Source organism: Oryctolagus cuniculus, chromosome 9, assembly GCF_051225735.1.
Source record: "Oryctolagus cuniculus isolate XC-2025 breed Fujian yellow rabbit chromosome 9, ASM5122573v1, whole genome shotgun sequence".
Classification (NCBI taxonomy): Eukaryota; Metazoa; Chordata; class Mammalia; order Lagomorpha; family Leporidae; genus Oryctolagus; species Oryctolagus cuniculus.
In genome coordinates this window covers 51,115,472-51,128,903 of record NC_142875.1, presented here as the reverse complement: position 1 = coordinate 51,128,903, position 13,432 = coordinate 51,115,472, and the positions used below count along the sequence as shown (strand labels likewise).

Below are 13,432 nucleotides of genomic sequence, written 5' to 3'. Positions count from 1 at the left end.
GAAATCAAATAAAGCATGCTTTGAAAAAAGGGAATAGGAATGGAAACTGCTCTTCAAAATCTCCTTAGAGCTGCATGAGGCAATCAGAGTAGCTACCACAGCAATCAGATATTCTGCTTCTCCTGCCATTGTTGGAGGTGTTCCTTCACCATGGTAACTGTTGCTATGGAGACTACCAACTCCATTCCTGACAGAACCTCTACCTGCCAAGCACCCATCCCCCCTTCTGATCCTTGGCAAACTTATTTCTGAGTTATATGTATTTGGTGATTATTGTAAACTCTTTCAGGGAATTTTAGAGAATTAGGAAATCTTAGTATCTAAGATCTAGATGCACAGGTTCAGTCATTTGCATTAATTTTTTATCAAATCACATATGCAAACTCTAAACAATTTGTAGTGAATTAAATTGCAATTTCCAGCTGTGAGCTAAGGATTACTTTTAGCATTTGTTTGTTTTGTTTTGTTTTGTTTTGCTTTGCTTTGTTCTGGAGTATTTCAGAGGTATGAGCAACCCAATAATGCCTTTGTCTACATTCAATAACCTTCCAGAGCAGTGCCTCTTAAACTATGTCTGTTGAAGACACTTTTCCCCAGTCATAATAAACAACAAAGTTAAACTCCATTTTCATTATTAGATTCAATCTATGAATATTGTGCTGATGAATTTTTGTAAAGTTTCCATACCTTTACTCACAATGACTAAAATGTTCACTTTTAAATTTTTACCAACAGATCAATAATGAAAACTTGCGCTCTCTTTTCATTTTGGGTATCATGGCTCTGAAGTGTGAATGTGTCATTATTAAGTGGATAAAAAAATTTCTGTCTCTCCCTAGCACAGAATGAATTAGATGTAAAACCATAACTTTAAAGGAAAATAAAGGATTACTTTTTATATTTCTTTTTGACTAGCACAATGTTAGGTATATGCAACATGTAAACACTACTTTTGAAATAAGAATTTAAAAATATTTACTTGAGAAGCAAAGAGAGGGAAAGAGAGAAAGAGAGTGCACACTAATATTTGCTGTTTCACTCTCCAAATGCCTATAACATCTAGGGTTAAGCCAAAGCTAGGAACTTGGAACTTAATGCTTGTCTCGCATTTAGGTCATAGAAATCAATTACCTGAGCCATCACTGCTGTCGATCAGAATCTGAATAGGCAGGAAGCTGGAATGAAGAGCTAGAAATGGAACCCAAGTATTCCAATGCTGGACAAGGATGTCTTAATAGGTAGGCTAAACATATGCTCTGAAATTTGAATTAAAAAATGTTAAAGAGTATGTACTGGCACATTATGCTTATCTGTGTAAAGAATTTTCAGTGATTTTTCTTGAACTGTCAGTTGTCACACAGGAACTTTGCCATCAACATGTGACAGCCAGCTAGCAGCGACATTCCAAGATGGTAAACCTGAAGCAAACATGACTAGCACAAAAATATTGTCTTCACACTGTAGTTCTGAAAATAAGGAGCAGAATTCTCTATGAAATGCTTTATTACATTATCAATGACATTGAATGGGAGACAAGACAATATGACTACTAAAAATTCTTTGTCAAAGTAAGAAAATTAATTTCTTTTCATTTGAGAAAAATTAAACTGCTCTTAATGGAAGACTAATGCAGAAAAATATTGAATTTATCTATTACTGAGGATGAAAACTTCTCTGAAAAAACCTCCTCAATTGAAATGAATCAAAGCTGAAATATAGGTAGTGGTTTAATTGTTGGTGATCAAAATTGCTAAAAATAAAATGGAAAATATCAATAATTTTTTTCAATGTAATTGTTTTATATTCAAAGAAAATCTCCTGGAAACCCAAAATCTGTTCCTAGTCCAAAATTTGAGTAGTGGAAATCCCATATTATTACATCATCAGAATTACAAATCATAATAAATCTTTGTATGTAAAATTTAACATATTTTTCTAAATTAATTTTTAAAAATATTGATGAAATAATTATGCAGAAATAAAGAATTTAAAATTACTTTAATTGGATTGAACACTTGATATTTCTCATTAGGAAAAAATGTATCAGAAAAATCATGGTGGGGCCGGCGCTGTGGCACAGTAGGTTAATCCTCTCCCTGAGGTGCTGGCAACCCATATGGGAGCTGGTTCTAGTCCCAGTTGCCCCTCTTCAAATCCAGCAGTAGAAGATGGCCCAAGTGCTTGGGCCCCTAAACCCATATGGGAGACCAGGAAGAAGCACCTGGCTCCTCGCTTCTGATCGACGCAGCTCCGGCCTTTGCGGCCATCTGGGGAGGGAACCAAAGGAAGGAGGACATCTCTCTCTGTCTCTCCCTCTCACTGTCTGTAACTCTACTTGTCAAATAAAATAAACAAAATCTTAAAAAAAAAAAAAAAGAAAAAAAACATGGTATGAATAGTGGAGAGGTGATGCTCAGGTATGAAATTTTAATTATTTCTTTTTTTGAAAGTCAGAGATATATATAGAGAGAGGTAGAGATAGAGAGAATGCTTCCATCTACTGGATTGGTTCACTCCCTGGATAGTCTCAATGGCTGAGGCTGGGCAAGGTAATAGCCAAAAGTCACAAGCCAAGAGCATTTGATCATCCTCCACTGCCCTTCCCAGGCCGATAGCAGGGAACTGTATTGGAAGTGAAGTATCCAGGACTTGATCCAGTGCCCATATGGAGCACATAAGGCTGCAGTTTAACCCACTATGCCATAACACGGGGCTACCAGGTATAAATTTTATTGAATTTATTAGCATAGAATAAAACGCGATCACACTTAAGGAAATAGTCAAATGACCTTTGAAATATTACATGTATAAAGTCACAGGGAGGGAAAGATCTGTTTGTAATAAGAATAAAAAAAAAAACATTAGAAAGAAAACGTAGTGGAGGCAAAATATACCACACATATTAACAATATAAAATGCATTTACTAGAGATCAAATGTTTGTGTTTCCTTGATATTCATATCTTACAATCCTACTTCCTAAATAAATTTGATGATATTAGGAGGTGAGGCCTTTGGGGGATCATTAGGACAGACTCCTAATGAATGAGATTAGTGCCATATATAGGAGACTCTAGAGAGTTCCTTCATTGTGTACCATCTACCACAAGAGACCACAGGTGCAACAGGCTTTGCAATTTATTCTTTCATGCTATAAGAAATTCAGTGTATATTCATCCATTGGCCCACAAATAAATAACCTGAAGTGGTCTTTTGAAAGTTACAGCATTTAATGATGGTCATTGTATTGTCTGATCTTTGTAGCTCAAATTTTTTACTCCAAGCTGAAATTCTGTAGATATTTCTGATGATAGAACTATGTTAACTCAATAACATTTTATTTATTTATTTATTTATTTATTTATTTATTTATTTGACAGATAGAGTTAGACAGTGAGAAACGGAGAAAAAGATCCTCCTTCCATTGGTTCACTCTCCAAATGGCCACTACGGCTAGCACGCTGCACCAATCTGAAGCCAGGAGCCAGGTGCTTCTTCCTGGTCTCCCATGCAGGTGCAGGGGCCCAAGCACTTGGGCCACCCTCCACTGCCCTCCCAGGGCACAGCAGAGAGCTGGACTGGAAGAGGAGCAACCAGGACTAGAACCCGGCACCTATGTGGGATGCCAGCGCTGCAGGCGGAGGATTAACCAAGTGAGCCATGATGCCTGCCCCTCAAGAGCATTCTAGAATTTTAATATATATCTCTATAAGACCTCTCATCAACATTTTGTAAACATTGAAAGATTTAATGCTATAACGAGTACTCAAATAATATATTTCACTTTGTGTTTCTATGGGGGTGCAAACTGTTGAAATCTTTACTTAATGCATACTAAACTGATCCTCTGTAAAAAAAAAAAAAAAAAAAAAAAAAAAAAAAAAAAGAAAAGAATAGAAACTATCAACTCCCAACTTGACTCTCACTGGGATTAAACATGACAATAGGTCTGATCTGATTTCATCATCATTAAAAAAAAATCATCTATTATTTTTCACTTTATGTTTCTGTGTGGGAGCAAACTGTTGAAATCCTTACTTAATGTATACTAAGCTGATCTTCTGTATATTAAGATAATCGAAAATGAATCTTGATGTGAATGGAAGGGGAGAGGGAGTGGGAAAGGGGAGGGTTGTGGGTGGGAGGGACGGTATGGGGGGGAAGCCATAGTAATCCATTATTCGTACTTTGGAAACGTATATTCATTAAATAAAAGTTAAAAAAATAAAAAAAAAAAAAAGAAAGTTAATTAATATAAAATTGTGACCACATAGTTTACTAAAATTGCATTAAGTTTTTAACAAGCATAAAATTTTAAGCATTTCTCTTTAAATGGAAACACAGAATTTTGAAACTATTAAAAAAGAACCATAAAATTGAAATAGATGCATTAACATAATAGGAAAGTATTTTCAGACGTCTAAACATTTGGTACAACAAAAAGCTAAAACAAGGTTTAATAGAAAAAGATTGTGTAGAAGTGTTTACAAGAATCTGGGTTAAATTCATAAGTAGGCTTCCCTGGGCTTGGTATTACAATGTAACAACATTTAAGAGATTCGTTAATTTATAATTTTATGACCAAAATTAGAATATTTAAAAAAAACTGAACCATCATTTTGTAACTGTCATTACGTATTTTTGTTTACTATAGATACTATATAAAAGAAACATATGTAATCTTTAAAGAATACAGCTATTTCTAAGACTATTTTATGTATTCTATATTTAGGGAAACATTGAAACTATGCCTAACTGAAGTTTGTTTAATTTTCCATGTTTTTTTTAGAAGGTAGTATTTTTTTTTTATCACACTTTGTATATCTGCTAAGCAAAAAGATTGTGGTGCTGAACCTATCAAATTTCCAAACATTATTTGCTTATTGGTAGGAAATGATTTTTCCTTTGTTCATGTAACTATATTCCTGATTACCATCTCAATTCTGCAGTTACCATGTATACTATCAATCACTTATTTTATAATGCTGAATATGTCTTCTTTTACTTTTTTTGGCAGGGAGGATAGCTTCCTGGTTGGAAGAGAAATCCTCATTTACCAGAAACAGAGATAGCATCATTAAACAACTCTTAATAACATCCTTAGCTGTTCCTTTTGGATGTGGTAATTTGTGTTAGTTTTGTAGTCATTCTATGTTCATATTTATGATTTGTACAACTTGATGAAAATGATGAAGTAGAAATATTTATTGCTCATAGTTTAGTTAATGAAAAAAATATAGTACATATCATTATTGCTAAATGCTTTCTTTAAATTGATGTACTTCTCATTTTATTCAGGTTGGCATATTGCCAAAATAGAAATTACCCTTCAGGAATTTATTATAAAGAGACCTTAAAGTTAGTGTATTACTTTCCTATTATTTCTATAAAAATTTTCACAAACTTTGTGGCTTAAATAATGCACCTTTACTACCTTACAATCCTTTAGGTAGGAAGTAGCAGCATAGGGTTGCCCCCCCCTTTTTTTCTGTTCAGAGCCTCATAAGGGTAAAATCAAGGTGTTAATAGGACTGTGTTCCTTTTTTGGAAGCTCTGGGGCTGAACTTGCTTCAAAGCTCATTATTGTTGATCCAATCCCAGTGCTGTGCAGCTGTAGGATTAAGTTCCTACTTCCTAGATAATTGTGAGACAGAAGACCTTCTAAGAATCTTAAGGCACTTCTCTTCATTTTCCCTGTTAACTTCATAATCAACAATGAAATATTGAGTCCAAACTATTTGAATCTCTCTAACTTCTATCAGACCTCTTTTTTTTTTATTTTTTAAAGCTTTTTATTTAGTGAAAGGAATGCATAGGCAAATGAGAGCTTTAATCTGAAGGAGGAAGAAAAATCTGGAAATTAAGTTTGAGTCCTTACCAAGCAGAGAGCAGGCCAAGAGCCATGCACAGCAAGTGTTTGGTTACGAACAGCCATAAGAAGCTTAGCACGACTAAGCGAAGGTGAGGAGAGCAGTTGGCCCAAAGGCCACGCACCCCAAAGGCCACACTCCTCAAAGGCACAGGTCAAGAGAATCCAGGGCAAGGAGAGTAAGGGCCAGGCCCACTGTGTTCCACTTCCAAAGGGGTGTGGTCATGTAGCCTGATTGGTAGATGGGCCTGATTGTGTATCTGCCTGCCTACATCATTCCCCCCTCAGAGACTCCATTCCCTTAATCTTAAGGGATTTTGAATGGCATAGAATCATCATATCCTCTATAGCTGCTTCCTGCTTATGAGGGGCGTAGTGCAGGCCCTGCCTGTCCTATCTAACATCTCATCTCATCTCATCTAACAAATTCATTTTATGAGCTGGAATAGTCTGGGTCACCATCATAGTTGTGTCCCCTGCATGGTCAGTTAATCCCAGAAGTTGCTGAGTTCTGAAACATATGTTTGTTAATTAGCATAAGCAAAACTGGAACAAAACCAACTGTGACTGGTGTACCCTTTAAGATGGAAAGGTTACCCTATGTAGATTATAAACCCATTTAGCTTGAGCATAGAGAATTATAATACAAGAACCCATTAGGAGTTTTATGGTCAACAACAGTTCCCAGATAGAATCAAAAGAGGAGGCAGGCACAACATATCTGCCTTAAGGTGCAGCAGTCTTGATGTGAGGAATGTAAAAGCTTTACTTATCTTTTTTGCTTTTGAAGAAGTACTTAAGATCGCTGATTGGCTTGCGGGAATAATCAGGCACGTCTTTTGAATTCACCTGTGAAGACTTAAGAGGAGGAAGATTAATTCTAATTTCACTGAGGTAGTCATGCTTAGTAACACCTGGTAAGGCTGTTCCATTTAAACTGCCACTGATCCGAAGAGGATCTTTCTGTGAGTGGCTTGCTCAGGAAATCCTAAAGTTGGGGATTCTGTTAACAGCTCTTTACTTACTTGGAATACCTCTGTAGCTGCCGTGCCCAGTACAGTGTGTCTGTATTAGGGCCTTTTACAGCCTCAAACAAAGGCTTGGAATCTAAATCCTGCAACCATATTCCATAGAATCCTGTCATCAGCGATTCCCAATGTTGGAGCTTCTGTAAGAAGCTCCTTAATTCTTTGGAACAACTTTTGTAGTTCCCCTGTCCAGCAATGTCTGCATCAGGGCCTTTGAAGACTTTATACAAAAGCTTGGAATTCAAATCTTGGAATCCAAATTCCACAGAATTCTGCTGTTCCCAGAAATATCCTTAGTTGCCTTTTTATACAGAATAGCTTTCTTTCCCTTGACTGAGAGATCACAGTTAGAACATATCCTGGAGTTAGAACATATCCCAGGAAATCTACCTCTTGTTTAGAAACCCGAGCTTTGTTTCCGAAGTTCTGTATCCTCACTATCCCAGATTTTGGGTTTAGTGGGATGCAGAAGAAATTATCCCTTAGGCAAAGGTTCAGCACACAATATGATGCATTGAAACAACTGTCTTAATTAGTAGTTCTGAGGCTTTTAACCATTCTGTATTTTGTATTTGATCTTATGTTAAAATGTAAGAGATAGGAATATCACAGAGACATGGATCCAAGAGTTTATGTTTGAGACAATTAACTTTAAAGGAACACCTAAGAATACAGGCAATGAAGTTTGACATTTAGACATAACTAAAACTTATGATGTGTAAGAATGGGCTAAATCTTTGGGATCAAGTTTTACCATTAATTCCAATACTGTAACTCTTTCAGGACAGAGCTCCTGCATGGGAAGTTAGTACACAGTGACTCCTGTGGTTAATTTAATAATTAACACTCTTACGTATGATGTCAGTGATCACCTGAGGCTCTTGACATGAGCTGTCTAGGCTATGGAAGCCTTTTGAATCCTCAAACTCCCTTAAGTATTCCTCCAAGGCCATAAGCAAAGTGGACGTTCTCTCCCCGCTCCAGAGAAAAGTACATCCTTCTTTGAGGACCACTTCTTTCGACTGAGGTCTCACCCAGCAAGGTTCTCCAAGAAGGAACATTTTTTGCATGAGTGTCCTGGCTTTCCAGCCAGACCAGAATGCCTTTAGGGCTGACTCTGAGGTCACCGAGCATTGCTTAAAGCAATGCCACTCTGTGAGTCTGCTGTATGGACTGCTTCCCGTGTTGGAGCATTCATTCCTCTTTAATCCTACTTATTATTAGTGGTAAAGACATAATCATATTTATATGATTACTTTAAACTTAGTCCCATCTATACGATCACTTAAAATTTAATCCTAGGGCCAGCGCCGTGGCTCACTTGGTAAATCCTCCGCCTGTGGCACCGACATCCCATATGAGTGCTGAGTTCTCGTCCCGGTGGCTCCTCTTCCAGTCCAGCTCTCTGCTGTGGCCCAGGAGGGCAATGGAGGATGGCCCAAGTGCTTGGGGCCCTGCACACACATGAGAGACCAGAAAAAAGCACCTGGCTCCTTGCTTCGGAGCAGTGCCGGCCATAGTGGCCATTTGGAGGGTGAACCAACGGAAGGAAGACCTTCCTCTCTCTGTCTCTCTCTCTCTCTCTCTCTCTCTGTTTATAACTCTACCTGTCAAATAAAAAAAAATAATCCTATATATATAATCACTTTAGTAATTAATCCTACTTATTTGATCACTTTAAAATTTAGTCCCATCTATATGATCACGTTAAAATTTTAGATGTTACTTTTACCATCTATCCCAAGGGGATTTGGGAACCCATGGCAAATTTTTACACTGTATCCTTAGAAATAAGTCCATAGAAATGCATGCAGGACTGTACAGCTTTACAGTTTCTTTGAAGGACCTGAGAAAATAAAAACAGACACAGCTCTTTGCGAGTTTAATTATCCTTAAGCATTTGACATAGATACATTGCATTAGTTATAATTCCCTAAGCATTTGACTAAGCAATATCTGTTTTGCAATACAGATAAACTTCAGAAATGTCATTAAAACTAGGTGACCCATTTATTGGCCATGTTACACTATTTCCCAGCCTATAGATAAGCCATATAATATTGCAGAGAATAATCATCTATTCCTTAGCAGTCTCATCTAGTCTAAGGACCTCCCAATTAAGTATAGATCCTAAGGGAGTCTCCAAGGGAGCAGATGTAGAGCTACCCATAGTTGAATCACTTTGTAACCTGGGAGACAAAAAGTAGATAGGGCTAAGCTTGGGCCCAGTTATATATCTGAACCTGTACTTAACAAGTAATCTGATGTCCCAGAGTTACGATACCTTCTATAGAGTTTAATGTGTATATATATATATATATTTATATTTTAATATATATCATACATATATTATACAAATACTAATAGGTGACATATATTATACAATTTGAGAAGGGAGAATGAATGCAAATAAAATAACAAAGGAGGGAGACACCTGGGCATAGCCAAGAACAAAACAATCTGAAAATTAAAATGGATTCAGAAACATCTTCTAAAAAAAGGAAAACAGAATAAAGTCACTCAGCTAACTAGGAGGCATGCACCAGGTGGCTTGCCATCTGGGCCACCATCTTGGAATGAAATGTGTTGCCCATCTTCCAGCAAGGGTGCAAGTTCCCATAGGGAGAACACCTTGGAACGAAGTTTATTGCCCATCTTCTGGTAAGGGCAGAAGTTCCCATGGGGGACTGCCATCTTAGAACAGAAGTCCCACCCTCTACAAGGGAAGTGGGGCATCTGCCTTGTTCAGAGCTCTGCATCCCTGATGCTAATACATTTCTAGGCAACCAAACCAGTTCTCTAACTCGAAATTAACTATTGAAAGTATGCTTGTCTTGAAAATCAAAAACCTAGATACAAAACCAAAATTTTCAGTATCTTTGTAACTGTCCCTAAGAAATAAAAAGGCTTTTTAAAGTTTCAGTGTTAGAAAACGCGGAAATTGTCCTTAAAACACTTTCAAGCAACTTAGAACTAGCCCTCTGCGAAAATCTTCCTCATCTCTCTGTCTGAAGTCCGTTAGCGCTAACACCACATCCTTTAAGCTGGAGACGCCAAAAAGAAACCAATCGCTTTTTCAAAGGCTACCAGCGTTAAGACTCAAAGAAAACCCTTCTTAGTCCTGTTTGACTGCTTTGAATGAAAAGCAGCTTTGGTTTTTCTGGCAGGCTGGGGCTAGCTGGAGCCTAGAGCCACCATCTCAGCCATTGTATGAGCAAGACCCCCGTACCCCTGCAGGGCTTCGCATGGGCAAAAACCAGTGTGGGTCCCAGGCGGGCCTGCAGAGTAGGCAGCACATGTCCCATGCACCCAAACGGGCTTGAAACAGCAGAGAAGGATCCAGTGCCTCTGATCTCATCTAGGCTGCCTCAGCTTCCGACTCCCCCAGGGATGCACTCACCTTGGGACCTAAGCCAGGTTCCACTGGAGCTGCTCTAAGGGCCAGAATAGCCTGCACTCTCCAATCCAGGTCCCCCGCCTCCTGTAAATCGCCCCTTCCCCTAGCTGAGGCTGAGTGAGCAGAACCCCTTCCCCCAGCCAAGACTTTTTCCACCTGCTGCCCAGGCAAGGCACTCAGGGTGGGCATGGAGCACAGATGGGTGCGGGTGTGGAGTGCAAAAAGATGAACAAGTTAGAAACTGTGGGAAGCCAGTTTTTACCATGCTTCCGGTTTTTCCTTTTAGTAAATATTGGGGAATTCCTCCATTATTAAGGGTCCCACCAGAGTCGCCATATGAAACCATTTTGCCTATCAATATTTCTGAAATTAATAAGCTGCTTGGATTCTTGCCACATATTCAGAGAAGAATTATGAATACTGGCTCAAACAGACCAGGCAGTATGGTAAATTTTTAAAGCTTTATATTTAGTGAGAGAAATGCATAGGAGAATGAGGGCTTTAATCTAAGGGATAAAGAAATTCCAGAAATTAAATTAGGGTCCATACCAGGCAGAGAGCAGGCCAAGAGCCACATGCAATGAGCTTTTCTTAGCAGGAGCAGTGAAGCAAAGGTAAAGAGAGAGGGTGGCCCGAGGCCACGCGCCCCGCAGGTGTAGGGCAGAAGGGGATCCAGGGCAGTGAGGGAAAATAAGGGGCTGTCACAGCTCTTTGATTTCAGCTCAGGAAGTTCTCTGCTTTTGAGAACTCGCGTTACTAGATTGTGCTGACATGAATGATGGCTAATGCAGGATAATCTCTGTATTAAAAAGTCTGTAAACTTAATTACATTTTCAAAGATTCTAGGGATTAAAGTGTAGACATATTTTGGAATCATTCTGCCTGCCACAGGTAATACAAATCCAACTGGTATGTTATCCTATTTTCTGATGTCAGAGCACTGGTCTCACAATAAAGTCCATATTTACTGAAATTTCAGGAGGTATTTAACTTTGCGCATTATCACGAGTAAACTATTTGCCTGAAATTTTTAGAACTGAGCAGAATTACAATGTTGCAGAATGGCTTTGAAGCTAACTACAAATATGATTTACCTATTTTCATTCTCTTTGGCTCACCGTGATTATTTAAGAAAATTATCCTGGCCCCAGGAAAAGACAAGAGGCCAAGTAGATAAACGTGTGGAGAAGGAAGATGCCCCAATTTCACTGCCTTAGAATTTTTGACATAATCTGAAAATCTTTTACCTGAAGAATATTTTTCCACTATGAGTGATATAACTCATCATGATGGGGTTAACGTTAATAGATAGTAACATCTCATGCTTTGTCTCCCAGTACTCATAATTATACTTAAAGAAAGTGAAGAGGGGTTGAAATTCAACTATCATTATTCCAAAATGGATTTAATGAAACAGTATCCCTAATGTATAAATTGATTGCAGTCATTTAATGGTACTTTACCAAGGCCCTCTCATGTTTAGGTAGGCTGAGAGTTGGTTTTCTATTTGAATTATTATATATATGAAATATATATATATATATATATATATAGTCAGACCTCAAAAGCAGAGGAAAAAGAAACAAAAACACATAAATGGGATGTCATCAAACCAAAGGAAACAAATCAACAGAATGAAGAGACAACCACAAAATAAAAGAAAACATTCACAATATTTACATCAGATAAAAATTGCATTCCATAATATGCAAGTAATTTTCAAAAAAATTTTAAGGGGCTGGCGCTGTGGCACAGCAGGTTAAAGCCCTGGCCTGAATCACAAGTATTCCATGTGGTCTCTGGTTCTAGTCTCAGCTGTTCCTCTTCTGATCCAGCTCTCTGCTACGGCCTGGGAAAGCACTAGAAGATGGCTCAAGTCCTTGGGCCCCTACACCTGCGTGGGAGACGCGGAAGAAGCTCCTGGCTCCTGGCTTCAGACGGGTGCAGCTCTGGCCGTTGTGGCCATCTGGGGAGTGAAGCAGTGGATGGAAGACCTCTCTCTCTTTCTCAACCTCCCTCTGTAATTGTCTTTCAAATAAATAAAATCAAGCTTTAAAAAAATTTAAAGTTAATTTATGCCAAAATACTACAATGAGAAATGCTCAACATCACTAATCAAGGAATGCAAATGAAAACCAAAATGAGATGTCACCTCATTTAGATTGGCTATTATACAAGACACTCTGGGAAAAAAAAAAAAAAAAAAAAACCTAAATGAAAGATCTCCATGAGTGAGATCCCAGTGGAAAGAACGGGTCATCAAAGAAGGAGGTACCTTTCTCTGAAGGGAGGAGAGAACTTCCACTTTGACCATGGCCTTGTCTAAATATGATCAGAGTCGGTGAACTCAGGGCCTTCCATAGCCTTGGCAGCTCATGACAAGAGCCTAGGGTGATTACTGATGCCATAAACAAGAGTGTCAATTTGTTAAGTCAACAACAGGAGTCACTGTGCACTTACTCCTCATGTAGGATCTTTGTCCTTAGTGTGCTGTACATTGAGATTTAATGCTATAACTAGTACTCAAACAGTATTTTTCACTTTATGTTTCTGTGTGGGAGCAAACTGTTGAAATCTTTACTTAATGTACGCTAAACTGATCTTCTGTATATAAAGAGAATCGATAATGAATCTTGATGTGAATGGAAGGGGAGAGGGATTGGATAAGGGGAGGGTTGCGGGTGGGAGGGACATTATTGGGGGGGAAGCCATTGTAATCCATAAGCTGTACTTTGGAAATTTATATTCATTAAATAAAAGTTAAAAAGTTAAAAAAAAATAGATTGGCTATTATAAAAATTACAGAAGATAAAAAGGGCTAAGGAGGGTGTGATGAAAAGCCACCCCTTTCACACAGTTCGAGGGGATGTGAATTAGTTATGGCCATTGTGGAAAATAGAAATGAGCTTCCTCTAACAAATAAAAGTAGAACTACCTTCTGATTCTTCAGTCCAACTACTCGATGTATATCTAAAGGAAATGAAATCACTACTAAAAAGTCATCTGCACACCCCCATTTATTGTTAATCTACTCACAATAGTTGAGTAATAGCAAAAACAAATTGATTATAGTTTTGTTGAAGTTATCTAAAATATACAAACATCTGGAATTATGTTGAAGACCTCAATATATAACCTA

The 13,432-nt window shown here is 38.0% G+C and overlaps 1 long non-coding RNA gene across 1 annotated transcript; it reads left to right on the top strand.

Moving 5' to 3' along the window:
- The first annotated feature begins 1,167 nt into the window (after nt 1-1,167).
- Nucleotides 1,168-12,418, top strand: LOC149124562 (uncharacterized). Its single transcript, XR_016213738.1, has 3 exons — nt 1,168-1,238; nt 5,017-5,121; nt 12,129-12,418. It is a non-coding gene; the product is annotated as an uncharacterized LOC149124562 (long non-coding RNA).
- Nucleotides 12,419-13,432: the final 1,014 nt, after the last annotated feature.